The sequence below is a fragment of the Motacilla alba genome, chromosome 1, assembly GCF_015832195.1.
Source record: "Motacilla alba alba isolate MOTALB_02 chromosome 1, Motacilla_alba_V1.0_pri, whole genome shotgun sequence".
Taxonomy (NCBI): domain Eukaryota; kingdom Metazoa; phylum Chordata; class Aves; order Passeriformes; family Motacillidae; genus Motacilla; species Motacilla alba.
Window position 1 is genome coordinate 9087178 of NC_052016.1, and position 15477 is coordinate 9102654.

The 15477-nt window shown below is 50.8% G+C and overlaps 1 protein-coding gene across 3 annotated transcripts in view; it reads right to left on the reverse strand.

The window, feature by feature from the left end:
• The window catches only part of TIAM1 (TIAM Rac1 associated GEF 1), a 155430-nt gene that overhangs the window by 111321 nt on the left and 28632 nt on the right, over positions 1 to 15477 (reverse strand). For all 3 annotated transcript variants that reach the window (XM_038129997.1, XM_038129945.1, XM_038129971.1), the window contains exon 2: positions 1438 to 1497. The gene's annotated coding sequence lies outside the window, so the exon portion shown is untranslated. The remainder of the gene's footprint in view (positions 1 to 1437; positions 1498 to 15477) is intronic.

Genomic DNA, 15477 nt, shown 5'->3' on the forward strand with positions numbered 1-15477 from the left:
CCACAACCACTGGGCCCTGCAGGTGATTCAAGCTACAAGTGCTCAAGACTTGCTCTTACAAAACCCACACAAGCACAAACCCATCACAAATGGTATATCCCTCCCAAAATTGAGAAAAAAAAAAAGGGATTAAGTTCTGTGTTTGCCCATGGAAGAAGCACCAGGCTTCAGGGCAGCAGGCCCTGTGGCTCGAGTCAGTATTTGATACAACAGAGGGGGAGAGAAGGGAAGGGAAGTGGAAACCTCTCCCATCTTTCTATTGTTTTGCCTTAAATGCACTGTAGTTTATGTCCTCAATAAAAGCCTGTGCATATCTTTCCAACTTAAATGTGGATTGGAACCTCGGGATTACTGCCCTGGCAGAATTAACGTATTAGACATAAAAACCATAACATTTCATTATCCATTGTAAACCACATGTGCTTTCCCCCTGAGGAGACTAGAAATATCACCCAATTTCACTATCATTTTCTGTTAACTGGCTGCCCTGCCACATGTTCACACACTGGCACGCTCACTTTGATGATAGAGCAGTCCTCTGGTTTCATTCTTCTTCCTTTACGATGCTGACATTTTTTTAAATCGTGTTTTTCTGTTCTGTTTTTGTCTCTGGGAAGGCACCGCACTACAAAACCACTGGGCTGGAAAAAAAAAAACTTACCCTGGAACAGAAAAACAGCTCATATTTGTCTAGCTGGAAACATACCATAACCTGATGTCTGGAACAAGGGTAGAAGGCAACACAGAGGCAAGAAAACCTCAAACACAACAGGGCAAGAAGGCTCAGACTCATTTATGGGCACAGTGGGGTCTGTGGTCAGTGGTGAGGCACTGAAGGACAGAATCTCTTCCCTCTGCTGTTTAAACTCCCAGTGTTCCTCCCTCTCCCTGCAAACTCAAAGATCTGCACACAGCACAGATTTTGTCTGTCTCTCTGAAAGGTCAGAACCGAGGAGCAGCACGCACAACCCCCCCAGGATGAGCGGGCCAGCTGGCAGCAATTTGGAGTGACCACACAGAGGAAGTGTGGGGAGGAACAGGGGCCAGAGAGGAGCCTTTAGAAGCCTGGGTCACCCTTATATTGCAACTTCCAGGCTGCCTCAGGCAATCTTTTTGTTTAATCAGTTTTGTATCTTTGCAAAGATTAGCGGCCAACTGTCCCGATTTAGTGCTGCCATGTTCTATAAACATTCCTGGACTTGCTTGCTTGGATAAAACATGCAGCTGCTGATAATAGAAACATTTCACTCTGCATCTCCAAGAAGCCTGAACGTTTTTATTCCCAAGAGACCACTCTTTTTATTCTCAAGAGACCACTCATCCTGCTCTGCAGGCTGGGGGCTCTGCCTCAGGATGGACAGTGGAAGGGGAGGTGAGGAGAGCACGAGGAGCAAACACACACACACCTTCACCAAACCCAGCCCAGCCCTCACTCACATGAGGCTGTCACAGCAGTAAACAGGGCCAAAGGGAAACATTGGCTGTCCCACGTAGCTCCTGGAATGAAAAAGGGAGATTAAAAGGTCAGCTTGAAGCACCCACATACACAGAGATGTTCAACTGCCCAACCCCTGAAACACACCTCAGCCAAACTCCAGCAGCCAGGCTCTTATCAATGACACCAGCTCAAGCTGTTAGTGCAGGGAGGAAATCATTCAACTCCAAATTGCTTCTCCCTGTTTGTATTTGCCAGAGCCACAAACACCAACTGAGGCGGTTTCCCTTCGCTCTGCGGTCGGTCAGCTCCAGACACCGAGGGCTGCAGGCAGCATTTCCTTGTTTAAAGCATCTCTTTCCACAGCCCTTGGGTTCAGCCAGCTGTACCCCTGCCACTGAGCTGGAGTTTTACAGAAAGCTTGGCTCCCAGTTCAACGCTCTCAGCAAAACTACGCTCGGGGTTAGAGTGGATCTCACAGAACAATAACCTGGAAGCACTGGCAGAGGACTCAGGTAGCAAAACGGAATGTATTTAAAAAATAAATCCTTAGAATGCCTGAACAAGCAGTAAAAGGTCGCTTATCCCCAGCAAATATCACCCCCACACACTGCTCAGAGGCTGGAAACATGAGTGCATTGACAACTCCCATCCAGCAGAGATTTCCTCTGGCTCTTCTCCCTGACCAGGGCTTCCCAGCATCTCACAAATCCTCAGGATTTGTGGGAGGCAGAGCTTGCTGACAGCTCCTTATGGAAAATGCTTGTTCTCCCACACCAGGGCAGTGGGAAGAGCAGGGCATCCCATGGCCAAGCCACCACGAGGCGCTGAGCCCTCCGAAGCCCTGGCAGCTCCGAGGGCTGGGCATGATGTAACAGCATCAGACATCTGCCAAAGCAATAAGCCAGCTCCAACATGCCTTGCTCCAAACCTGCACAGCAATTTCCATTCCAGAGGAGGAACTTGTACTGGGGCTTAACACCCTCTCCAATACATCCCTTTCCACAAGGAAAAGCTGTGCCCACGGCTCCAGGAACACACCTCATAATCCTTGCAAGCAGATGTCAGCCTCCAAAGCTGGGAAAATCACTTTGTTCTTGGGGATCAGGGAATCTAAAATGCAAGAACTTGGAATGTCCTGATGAGTTTGGTAACTTGAACCCCGGGAGGAAACACCTGCTCTGTTTTATCCATACATAATTCCATGGGAATGGCCTTTTGCTGACAATCCAGCAGCCAGAGAGCTGGGAAAGAGAGGAGGGAGCTTCCAGGAGCCAGCAGCCCAATCCCACAGTACAAACACTTCCAAGTTCCCCCAAACCCAACAGGAGTTCCTCCACCCAAACCCCCTGGAGGGACACCCGTTCATCCCAGCAGGGATTTGGGGTCACAGCTACACCTCCCCTCTGCCAGCAAACAGCAAATAATGCCCTAAACCCTCTAGAGGGACAGCTGCCCACCCCAGCAGGGATATGGGGTCACAGCTACACCTCCCCTCTGCCAGCAAACAGCATAATTTCCCCCATTTTTACAGCAGATAAACAATAACTCCAGGATCTCACAGGGAAAAGCCAGAAAAAAAAGGGATTTTCATCAAAAACTCAACAACAACTGGATGTAGCCATTATCCCAGAGATCTGCTTGGTGGAGTCCCACAGGATGAAGCCCAGGATGGAAGAAAGGCCCATGAAATCTGGTTAGTACTCAATGGTCACCTCCTGCAAGCAGGAAGGCAGGTAAGAACTCCAGGAGACCTGCATGGATGAACAAGGAGCTCCTGGAAAAGCTCAGAGACAAAAAGGAGGCTTAGAGAGGGTGAAAGCAGAGACAGGCAGGCTGGGGAAGAGATTGTCAGAGCAGCCAGGTTGGACAGGGCTCGGTGCAAGTGTATGGAAGGTGTTCCTGCCTGTGGCAGGGGATGGGAATGGGATGGGATTTAAGGTGCTGCTGAACACAGGGTGTCCAAAAAACCTTGTGGAGACAGGAGGGCTTGGCACCAGAGGGTCTGTGTCTGTGGGGAGCTCAGGACAGGCAGCAGCAGATTAGCAACACTTCTGGGAAATTTTACCTGGGAAGGATATGGGGATCAGCCTGGAAGTCTCAATTCCTGCTGGCCTGAGTCCTCACGATGGGCAGAGCTGTCGCTGTGCCACGATTAAATCTGAGCTGACACCCAGGGCAGGGCCAGGCACTTCCCCTTCCCAGCACCCCTGGAGGGGTGTGGAGAGCCCCGAGGAGAGGCTGTGCTGGCCCAGAGCTGGGCTGGGGACGCAGCAGCTCCACAGAGCCTCCACCACCACCCTGTGCTCAGCACAGACAGGCTCTGCCAGGACCTGCACACCCAACACCAGTGGGTGCCCAAAAAATCCTTCTCCAGCCAGCAAAATCCTTCTCCCAGCCCAAAAAACCCTCCTCCCAGCCCCCGCTCCATCACAAATGCCTGCCCCCAAGCAGCTCCCTGGGACATGAGGCATCTCCCTCCCCTGAAGAGCACAAGGATGGACACATGATTCAGGAATCACCCCTGCTGCCGGTGAGGCAGGAGCTGTCCTGTAATTAACACTGCATCAGAGCCCTCACAGGGAAAGAGAGCAAGGCCAGATTAGGCAGACAAGCTGAGCTCTGGCAGCTCCTAAGCTTAGCTTAAAGCTGTATTTCAATAATACGTGTTTAACACAGCGCTGGAGATGTGCAGAGTTTTTAATGCATCCCTTGAAAGGTGAGCAGAAAAACAAATGAAAGTGTTGCTAAAAAGACTCCATTTTCCCATGTAAACTAACAGAAGTTCAGCTAAATGATCTACAAAGTGTTTTTATTTACTGTAAGGAAAACCTGTGATACCCAACTACCCTCAGGTCAGAGCACTGATGTTTTCTCCCCCCAGGAGCTCCAGCCTTCTCAGGGATCTGTTTTGTCTTATCTACAAAAGCCTTTTCTTCCCTTTTGCTGTTCTGGAGGCTTGCAGGGAAATCCAGCATCCCCAAGAACTGCTGTAAATCCCCAGTTCTCTCCCTGATCTAAGCATGGCTCCAACAGCCCGGTATCGTCAGGCAGCACTGATCCTGGAAAACATGTAACTCCAATTCAACAATCCTATTACACGTGCTCCCAGCATTTATACAGCAGAGATTTAGCTCTTAGCTCTCCATTGCTTTATCTCTTCCTGGCTTTGCCAGGGCAGAAATCATCTCAGGCTATAAAGGGGTCATATCCAAATGCTTCTCCTGTCTTTGCTGCAAATCTGGGGAAAAAAAGCTCAAGTAGCTGCTGTGCACCCTCCCAGGAGTGGGAAAGCCCTGTCACACTCCCAAGGATCCTCGTGGCTTCAGAGGTGACAGGTCTGACCAGCTGGAGGGCAAAGAGCCCATCCAGAGCAGAGATGGCAAAACACGAAATCAAATCCCAAACGGATCCCCCAAACTCCACGTGCCCCTGGCCCTTCCTGTGCCCCACTCATCTCCCTGCTTTTGTCAGCAAACTGAGCCACCACAGAGCCCTCCCCGTGTCTCAGCAACACACCCACCTCTTGCATAAAAGAATAAAATAAATTAGAACTGAACCACAGGAGCACTGTTCCCACAGGCCTCTGTCCACGAGATAGGTGTGCAGCTCCTGAATCACCATCTCCTCCATCTGACACCCAGTTTGAAGGCTGTTTTCCCATCCACCTGCCAGCCACCTCTTCCCTGTGGTGTCTGCCCTGAGCTCTTGCCCAACACCTGTCTCTTACCTCACATCACACCTCCGACACACTCTTGTCAACTCATGCTTGAGTCACTGCTAGCAATCCAAACCCCAGCTGGCTGTGCCAGCGAGACACTGCTATCTCTGTGAGAACATCAGCCCAGCCTCGTGGATCCTGCTCCCAGAAGAGTGGGACAGCCCGGGGAGCAGGCAGTGCTCTCCAGAAACAGCTGCCAGGGCAGCAGAAGCACCTCCAGGGGCTTTGGGCTCATCCTGCAGCAGCTCCACTCGAGCAGCACCGACTGGCATGGACCTGGAGGGGCAAGGAAGGACTAACACAAATGGCTGTGCAGATGTGTCAGCAAAACCAAGCTGCCCAAACCCACAGCAGCTCGGTTCTGGAGCATTAAAAAGTAATTTAAAAGAAATAAAATCACCCTGACACTCAAGGATGCAGTTTTCTTTCCTGGAAAACACGCCAAGGGAAGCAGACAGCAGGTCACAGGCAGCCCCACTAAAGCTCGCACAGGAGTTTCTCCTCTTCTCTCCTCTAAGGCCAATTGCTGCTTTGGCTTCCAAGGGGAACAGCCCACCCCACCTTGGCAGCATCCCCACAAGGAGCCATTCCCAGGAACTCTCACAGTTTCACTCACACAGGGAAATAAAACTCTACAATATGCCTGGGAACGATCCCAGCTCTTTCCTCTGGAAAACATCCTCTCCCCACCCTGCAGCACCCTGAACTGCTCTGGCTGTGCTGTTTGGCTCTGCCCCCATGGTCAGAGCTGAGGTGAGGCTGCTGCAGCCCCTCACCCCTGACCCACCACTTCCAGCATCCCTTCCTCCTCCTCCTCTTCCATCTGGCCTTTCCCAGCAGCCAACAAGCCCAGCCTTTGTCCTCCCCTGCAGGCACCTCTGATCCCTGTGCCCTCTCCCCACTGCACTGTGGCATCCAAGCACTGCAAGGTTTAGGAACATGTAAGAGTTCCCAGAGGAAAAAATGTATAAAATAGTCCTTGAGTGTATGCTGAGTGGTTTTGTTTCAGACCCAGCTCACACCTGGCTGCAGACACCACTGACTGTGACGCACTCCTCACCTGTCACCCAGCTCACCTTTGCTCACAGAAAAGCTGGACTGGGGCTGTACTGTGGCTTCTGCTCTGCAGCAGCCCATGGAACAGCAAAGCCCTGCAGGGATGGCTGCTGGCTCAGCAGGCTCCCTGCCCTCACTGCCCTGAATTTGCTTCCACAGGTGCCTCTGGAAGAGCCCCTCTGCAGGAGCGCTGGACAAAGGCTGCAGGTGCACATCAAACAGATCAAAGAGGGAAACCTGCCCTCTGCTTTCACTTCAGCTTTGCCTTCAAATCAGCCTCTCTGATGTGCTGCTTCCCTCTCATCACTGCTCCTTTTGCCCCTGGTCTTGTCCACGGCTCTGGCCTTCGATGACACTGTCAGCTCCATCAGCAGGAATATTTTATCAGTGCCTGCCCCGCTCTTCTCCTCCCCCAGACCCCATCTTTGCACCTGCTCCTCCCAGACCCTTTTTCCCTTGCAGGTGATGGCTTTTTTGTGGCAGGGCAGCAAGGGCTGAGCTGTTTCAGGGCTGCCAGGTGCCCTGTGGCAAAGCCCCGCTCTGGGAATGGCACAGCAGCACGCAGGAAGGTGGCAATCTGCACCAGATCTCTGTTTATACACACACACACACAAGAACGCTGCTAAGTGCTTTTTGAGAGGGAGGTGGGACTGGAGAGCTCCTCTAACCTACACAATCCTAGCATTCTGTCAGTTTCTTGTAAACAAAATCATCCAGGCTGGAGCTGGAAGTGGTTGCTCACTTGGCAGCACAGCAGAGAGGTCTGGCAGCTCCCTGTCCCCTCTGCAGGGGCATTTCCCTCCTCAAAGCCATCACAACTCAGACAGGACCTCAAAGGTCTCTTTCTAGTGCTCTGCCTATGGATATCCTGCCGTAAGGAAGGAGATAATTGCACCTGCTTAAGGCTCGGGCACGTCAGCACAGTGTAACCTGCAATTATTGCAGCACCTGGAAGAATGGGACAGAGAAAGCACCAGTGCAAGTCCCCAGTGCTCAAAAACACTTCATGCTTTTCCCTTTGCCCAGTGCCTTCTGACAGGGAAGGGAGGGCTCATTTTTCTGGAGGTAGGCTGTTTCAACTGAACCTTGAATTTTATTTTTATTTTATTAAGCCTGTTCCCAGCCCAAAGGTGCCCGTGCCTTCCAGGGGCATTTTCCAGAGGAGCAATCCTGCCCCTGGGAAGTGAGGAGCTCTCAGCTAGCGCCAGCAGGAGAGAGATGATGTTCAGTTTGACAATGAGACTGTCAGCGGGCTCTGAAATGTCACTCCCACACCTCGCAGATGCACTTGGCTCATCCCTTGTTTCACAGCAATGTACTGGAGCTCCTTTTGTAACTGATACAAAATGTTTCACCAGGCTGGAGCTTTAATTTGGTAAAAAAAACCTCTCCTTCCCTTTCCACTGAAAGGCATTTTAATTAATTGTCTTGAACATATTTAAACTGTTCCACCCTTTCTAAAGACACTTTTCCAGGGACAAACCATGTCCTTAAGTAAAACCCATATGGCACCAAGCTGAACCAAAAAAGCCCCACGACGACACAAAAAAATGAACTGATATTTCAAGCAGGTGGATCTTCCACCTCTGACCATTCTTGTCCCTGACTTTGCCAGAACTTCAACCTGTGAATAACTCTGGAAGGATAATCAGGACAAATGTTTGTATAATGGCAGCTTGACAGTGCAACTTGTTTTGAAACAAGCATGTGAGATAAATCACAACTGGAATGACAGGGAAAAAAACCAAGCGAGACCAGACACCAAAAACCCGTGGGAGAGAGATAACACAAGTTCCACGGAGTTCTGGTATCTAATCTTACAGTGAGCCCATCATTCCAGCACCAAAAATAATCCATTAGATGAGCTTTCCTTTTTAGCATCAATTTTCAACCCATGTAAAAATTGTCCCAAAAAGCCTTAAGCACCAAGCACTGCAATCTTCACATCCTCTCTATCCCCTCACATTTCTTGCTCCTCTCTGGCCAAATGCAGGTAGGAAAGGAGGGAAGCCCAACTACAAAGCAGCCCAACTTCACTCTATCCTGAATCCTGGATATATGAAAACGTGGATGCAGAAAGCCAGATTTATCCCTGAGTTAATATTTCACTCAGAAATAATGCTTCCATTTTCATCCTGTGGCAACTCAACCTCCCCTCCTTGCCAGTCCTTGGAACTTTGTGGGGATGAGACTGGGCTGTGACATTTTCCAAGGGCCCAGATCCATACACCCATGTGCTGCTCTTCAACTCCATCAGCTAAACACACCAGATTTGCCTCCTAGGGCTGGAACAACACTGTTTGCTCTCTGTTCCATCACACAAAGTTAAAAAGTGAACTCAGTCAGGTTGGTTATTTGTCTTAAAACTAAGGCAATGGCCACTTCATCACTGGCAATAAAATCAGCTTGTCCTCAGAGCTCATCACAGCTCTGTAAATTGCTCTCCTGCTTCCACAGGAGGCTGAATTTTCTTGTTGGAAAAGACTGACAATGTACAGATATTCCCAATATATAAGTCTGAATCAGCCCATGGATTGGTTGCTGGTATTTAGCTGGAGAAAGGAAGACAAGCACACCCCACACCAAATCCTGTGCAGTTGTTCTCCCCCATTACACGAACACTTGGCAGGCTTCCACTGTAAAATTTATGCACTAAAATTAGCTCTCACAATTGCAATCAATTGCAACAATCAAGCATAAGTAATTCCAGGGAAAGGAAATGAAAAAAAAATAAATAAAGAGGTGAGCATGGCAAACAACGCCAGAGCCCTGCAGTGGTTCCTCCACGGGTCCATCCTTGTGTCCAGCAGAGTTTTGTTGCCTGTTGTTTGCAGGGCTGCAAATACAGCACTTTTCCCCCTCCTGTGTGATGTACTCGGCACACACAGCCATGGGACAGTGCCAGAGCACAGCTTTGTGCCGTTTTGTTGGTTTTTTTTCCACTCCTCGAAACAACAACTGGTGAAACTTGTAATAAATGTTACATTGTTTGGAACGGAAGGCAGAAAATGTATATAAACTTCTGGCAGGCGAACACACATGGCAGGAATGTGCTGGAGAACACAGAATGCTCCAGAGAACACAGGGAATTACAAGGCCTCCCTGGGTAACTGAGTGTAAATATTACAGCTGATGGTCCGTTCTCTCCCACATACAAATAAATATCTGTGTCCCCACCTAATCTGGGCTGTGATCTGTCTCCTTACACCAACAATCTACTTAACTTCTGGCCCCTGAGACCCTACATCTTGCATGTCATCACACACTAAAACTCCATTACCTGCCACTGTTTCCACTCCCTTCTGGGCTTTGGGCTGCCTTTCTCTTTCAGGCAGGTCGCAGCTGTATGATAAAGGAGCAGAGACAGATAAACAAGCAGATGGTGTTAGAGACACATTTTACTGTTGCAGGGAGTGCAAGGAGCTGGCATGGTACAGCCTGATCCAACCAGCAAAGCCCTTGGTACCCCAGAAATGTCTGCTTTCCTCAGTTCCCAGCAGCAGATGCTCTCCTGAGCCACAGCTATCCCACCAAAGACAAAACCAAGCATAAACTCATCATTCTTCCCATCTCCTAAAAGCTATTTGAAACCCAAGCACACCGAGAACATTTGGGATTATTTAATATTCTATAAGACAGTATTTACACTTGCATTGCAACTGCAAATTACAAAAGTTATGCACAAAATGTAGGAGTGAAATCAAGTTATCTAAAATTCCTCACTGTGAGTTTGCATCAAGAGCAAAAAACATTTAGGGAAAGATTTTTTTAAAAATATTTATGAGCTATACCTGGGATAGTTTTAAATATAGCACAAAAAGGGAGATGGCTAGAGGAAAGGATCTGGAGGAAAATGAAGGTGATAATCAGGAATGTAGCAACACACCAGGCTGCAGAACACCCTCCAAAAGCAATGGAAAGATAATCTTTGCAAAAAAGCTTTGCCTTAGCAGATGATGTCCACTGACCAATTCTCCATAAATCTCACAGTGCCATGGAAATGCAGTGACATCCCAAACACGGAGAGACAGGGAAAAGAAAAACAGCCACACTCCAAAAGAATCTTAAAATATTTCCCGTGCTGCCTATCACAAAAAAAACCAGCAGCATGTGCTACCAGAAAGGAGAGCCCTGCTGGAGTGGCTGCCCTGCTCCAGGGCAGGAATCCAGCAGCAATTCCAGCCCTGGCACAGCCAGGCTGGCACCACAGTGTGCCCAGGCAGGTGGCAGCTCAGGTGACAAGCACAAACACGAGGACACACAGGAGGGACACTCGGGCTGCAAAGGCATTTCCCTCTCCTGCAGAGTCCATCCCTGGTCACCTCTGTCCCATCCAGCCCCAGAGACACCGCTGTGGCCTCTGGGAGCCCCAGAGCCACGTCCTGAGCTCCAGAGAGGCTGTGCCACCCCGGAGCAGCTATTTTGGGAGATCTCTCTGGTTGCTAGGGCAAACTCCCAGGGATGAGCAGCATCCTCCAGGCAGGGTCTTGTGTGCCAGTCAGGAGAGGGGGAAGTGATTGAGAGGAGGGATGACTAAGCAGGGGAACGTGAGAAACCAAACAAAATGCCAGCCTGGGGAGAAAAACATGGCCATGGCTCCCATCAGCGCCCAGCTGAACTCCTGCATGAAACCAGCCTGGCTGCTCTGAGCCAGCAGAACCCTGAGCAGCCTCTCAGACATCTCCAAAGGCTGTGCAGGGCCTCCTGCTGCCCCCCAGGCAGAATGAGCTCCATCCCAAGCAGCCCTGAGCCAGGGCTGGGTTCACACAGCTCTCCCGGACTGCTGCTCCTGCTGCTTCTCACCAGGGACTCAGCCAGGCAGACAGAGAGGAAGCACTTAGCCCTCAGCCGCACACCAAGTCTCCTGCAAAATTAGGAAATTGCTCCAGATGCTCAAAAGCCCACAAATAACTGATGGATCGGGTTTCTAGGAGCTGTAGGCATGGACAGCTTCTCATTTTCAAAATTACTGCAGCCTTGGTTTACACCAGCCTCTTACACATCTGGATAGTCTTATGTAGTTTACAAAAGACCGTGACAGTTTTCTATACATTTCTATCTCTTATTTTGAGCTTTCAGCTCAAAAAACATCTTTAGAAAGTTAACAGGAGGAGAAACTTTAGAAAGTTAAGGAGAGGACAAAGTTTGGGGGTATAAACTCTATTTCCTTTTTTCCACAAACACTGAAGAGACTCAGGCAATAATCTCACTTAGGCTTCTAAATAACTCAGTTTTGAAAAATGGGGTTTAAACACCACTGAAACCCAAGACCATAAAGAGAAAAACATATGTGCACATGGACTTAAGAAAGCAAACAGCTTTTCAAAACAGAACTCCTCTGACACTCTCCTAAAGAAAGTGTTTTTTATTTAAACCATCATCAGCTGAAGAGCAAGAGAAGGACTCCAGCACATGTCAGCAAGAACTCCCACTCCACACAGGCAAAAACACTGGCACAAAAGTAAACTAATTGCTTCCCAAGCTGCTAAGATGCCATTAAAAATTACTATCTATATATATATGTGTGTGTGTGTGTGTCCATGTGATACTTGAGCAGGAACACATCCACTTATTACAGTTTAGGGCTTTTTTAAAATAACTTCAGGAGAGAATCTGGTCACAGGACAACACCCTTGCACAGAAAGGACTAAAGAGGAAGGCATGCTGAAATCCCCACAGTCAGGAGAGCCAGCCTTCCTGACAGAGATCCTTGAGACTCTCTTCCCGCCTGGATGATTCTGTGCTTCCCTCCTCCACTGGCCATTAGAGGAAACACAGGGTAACAGATGTTGGGAAGGAAGGTGCCTGCAGCATGACTAGGACGGTCACAAGTGGTGAGAAGTGTCCTGGGGAGGACACAGAATTCCCAGTCAGGGCAGGAGGGTGGAAGGCACCAGGAGGTCGGACATACACACAGGGGCTCACCCCACCCCCTGACAAACCCCTGAGTTTAAAGGTGCCTTAATCTGCCTCAGATCTATACAAAGATGACAGAAACAACTGCCCGTGGCAGCCTGGCAGAGAGGAGCTCTGCCTGCAGCTTTCCCGGGGCAGCTCCATGCTGGAGAGGAGGGAGGAGATGGGAGCAGAGGAACCAGGCTGGACACGACCAGGCCTGTTTCCTCTGCATTCTGGCTCACCAGGAGCATTAACCCTTTAGCAGCAGCCACTGCCCCAAGCCAGGCAGCACAGTGAGTGGCACCCAGCTGCTCCAAGCTGCACAAGGAGACGCAGCCTGCCACTGACACTCGACACAGGGAGGGACAGCATGGAAAGTGCCAGCCCTGGAGCCCTGCAGATGTGGCAGAGAGGAGAAGCCCAGTGCCCAAGGGCTGCCCCAGAACCCTGGCTCACCCTACTTGGATGCTGGCGTGCCTCTGGATTTGACGGGATGAGAAGGGCAGCCTGAGCTGCTGCACTCCTGTTTCCAGCCCTCCTCCTCCAGCTGCACAGCTCCTAAATGCATCTGCCTCTTTGGCTTGTTGGCTTTTATTGCCGTTTCTTAGGGCAAAGCCAGGCTCTCGCAGCACAGCCCCACTCAGACAAGCTCACCGAGCGCTTTCTGCAGCTCGCCTTGGCCCTGACTCATCCCAGCCTGCTCCCTCGAGGGTCTCCCAAAAAGCCAAGGAAGGAAAGGTGCTCAGCGTCCTCCTCATCCCCCTCTCCTTGGAGCCCTTTAATCAGGAACAGCCCTGCTCCGTGGGATTGTGCTCCAGAGGGTCAGACTGCAGGAATCCCTCCTCCCCAAATCCTGACCTCCCGACTCGAGGATGCCAGAGGGCAAGAAACCCTGCTTCTGTGCAACAAGGCATTGTTCGAGGGAAAATTCCTCTTTTTTTTTTTTTTTCCTACATCCTTTACAAGTGTGAGAAAATTGGGATTGTTCAGCCTGCAGAAGAGAAGGCTTTGGGGTGACTTAATTGCAGCCCTCCAGGACCTGAAGGAGCTGCAGGAAAGACAGAGAGAGACTGTTTAAAAGGGTGACAGGACACAGGGAATGGCTTCCACTGCCAGAGGGCAGGCATGGATGGGATATTGGGAAGGAATTGTTCCCCGTGAGGGTGGGCAGGTCCTGGCACAGGGTGCCCAGAGAAGCTGTGGCTGCCCCTGGATCTCTGGAAGTGTCCACGACAGGGCTTGGAGCAGCCTGGGACAGTGGAAGGTGTCCCTGCCATGGCAGAGGGTGGGAATGGATGGGCTGTAAGGCCCCTTCCCACCCAAAGCATTCTTGTGATCTGTGTGTTTATTGCCCCACAGCAGAAACCATGCTGTGCCCACCAAAATGAGGCAGGAATTTCTTGACCCCACTCAGATCCTGGTGGGAAGTGCTGCAGTGCCATCCTCCAGAGAGCCCTGGGCTCACAGAGCACGGATGGGCAATGCCATCCATCCTCCTTGCACCACTTCTTCCCCCCCAAAACAGAAGGGTCAGGGTCATGCAGCACCTCCAGCCCTGCTTTCACCCTGCTCCTGCACAGTCCCAGTGCCACAATTAGGGACCAGCAGCCTCGACAGGGCCAGACTGCCAGGAGACACCTCTGCCCCACCAAAGCACATGAGCAGACCCAACAGCACACACCTGAATGGGCGCAGGGCAGTGCCAGCCACGGGAAAATCCCAAATCCTCCATGGGAGGGCAAGCCCAGCACTGGCCCACGGCTCAGGGACACACTGGAGAAACCCCCTCCCTGCAAATCGTCCTTGGAAATATGGTGTGGCCAAGCTCCAGGCATCCCAGCCATGAGGGCTGCCTCACACCTGGGGCTTTCTGGGGGGTTTTTTTAGTGGGTTGTTTTTTTTAACTGCTGCTGGGTCCATGTGACAAATTTTAAGCATGTGAGACTTGAGTCCTCATGACTAAAGAGGCAGAGAAAAGGGGGGGATGTGTGGTGGGACACACATGATGCCACAACAGACACCCACACCTTTAAACCACAAAAACCTAAGAGGAAGGACAGCACAGGAGTTTTGTCCCAGAAGCAGCAGAGCCTCAATTTTTTCTTTTTTGAAAACACCTCAGTCACTGAAGAAAGAAAATAATAAACCAGAAGGATGGAGTGATGGTCTGACACGTCATTTGTACTCACCTTGGCAAGATCTCTTGTTTTCCAGAGGTCTAACAGCTCCTAGGCGAGCACAGCAGCTCCAGAGGGATGGAGCTGGACAGCGCTCCCTGCAGAGATCCCTGGAAGGCAGAGGGGCTGAGTTTTCCCTCGGGGCAGTCCCGTTGACAGCAGATTCAGCTTTCAGGGTTCCTGCAGGGTGGCAGAAGTGCTCCTGCATGGACAGCAGACGTGGAGCCTGGCTGCTGCTCAGCTGGGAAGGACAGCTTGCCATGGGAACTGCAAGGAGCTGCCTTGTTTGAGGCACAGAGCTCACTGAGAGCTGCTCACAGGCAAACATCTGAGCTGCACTCGAGCCTTTCCATGCCCATGTGCTCCCCAGAAGAGGCCTGTCCCCGCAAGGGGCTGCAGCATGCTTCCAAACAACGACATTTGGAATTGTTCCTCCCTCCAGCTAGAGCCAGGTGAAACAAGGAATGCACCCACCACTGAGGGGTCTGGGATTTTTTTTCAGATTTTTTGGGGGGATTTTTTTTCCTTGCAGCCCCAAGGGAGACTCAGCAGGCTGCCAGCCCTCATCAGGCTGCAGAGCCCCCGGGAAGGAGCAGTCCCAGCCCTGCAGAGCCCACGGTGAGCAGAGTGACCCAGTAATCCAATTAGGCTGTCTGGAGACATAAACCTAAAGGAAAGGAGAAGGAAGAGAGAAGGAATGGGGAAAAAAGCCTAAAGCAGAGTGTATCCTCCTTACTGCCCTGACCTGCAGCTCCAGCAGGAGCTCAGCTGGGAGCCAGGGAGAGCCCAGCCTGGAGCCCCAAAAACACAGGGAGCTGCCCAAAGCTGCTCCCAAAGGGAGCCCAGGCAGGAGGAGACAGCCCTTCCTAAGCAGCCTGCTCAGGAAAGCTGGGAATGCTGGCTCCAGCCTGCTCCAGCTGTTCCCTGCCTTCTGTCACACAGCATTCAGCCACTGCTGGGTATTCTGAGCAGGGCAGCACCCAGACACCACGTGGCTGCAATGGGACATGGGGAGGGACTGGATGATCCTCCCAACTCCAGATATTCCATGATTCTGTGGTAATTCCTTCTGAACACTGCTGGGTGGCTGAGGCTGCTCCTGGAGCCCTCCCTCAGGGTGCCTGTTCCCTTCTGTCCATCCCACCAGGTGCCCAACTCCAAGAATATCCATCCCATGGATCCTCATATCA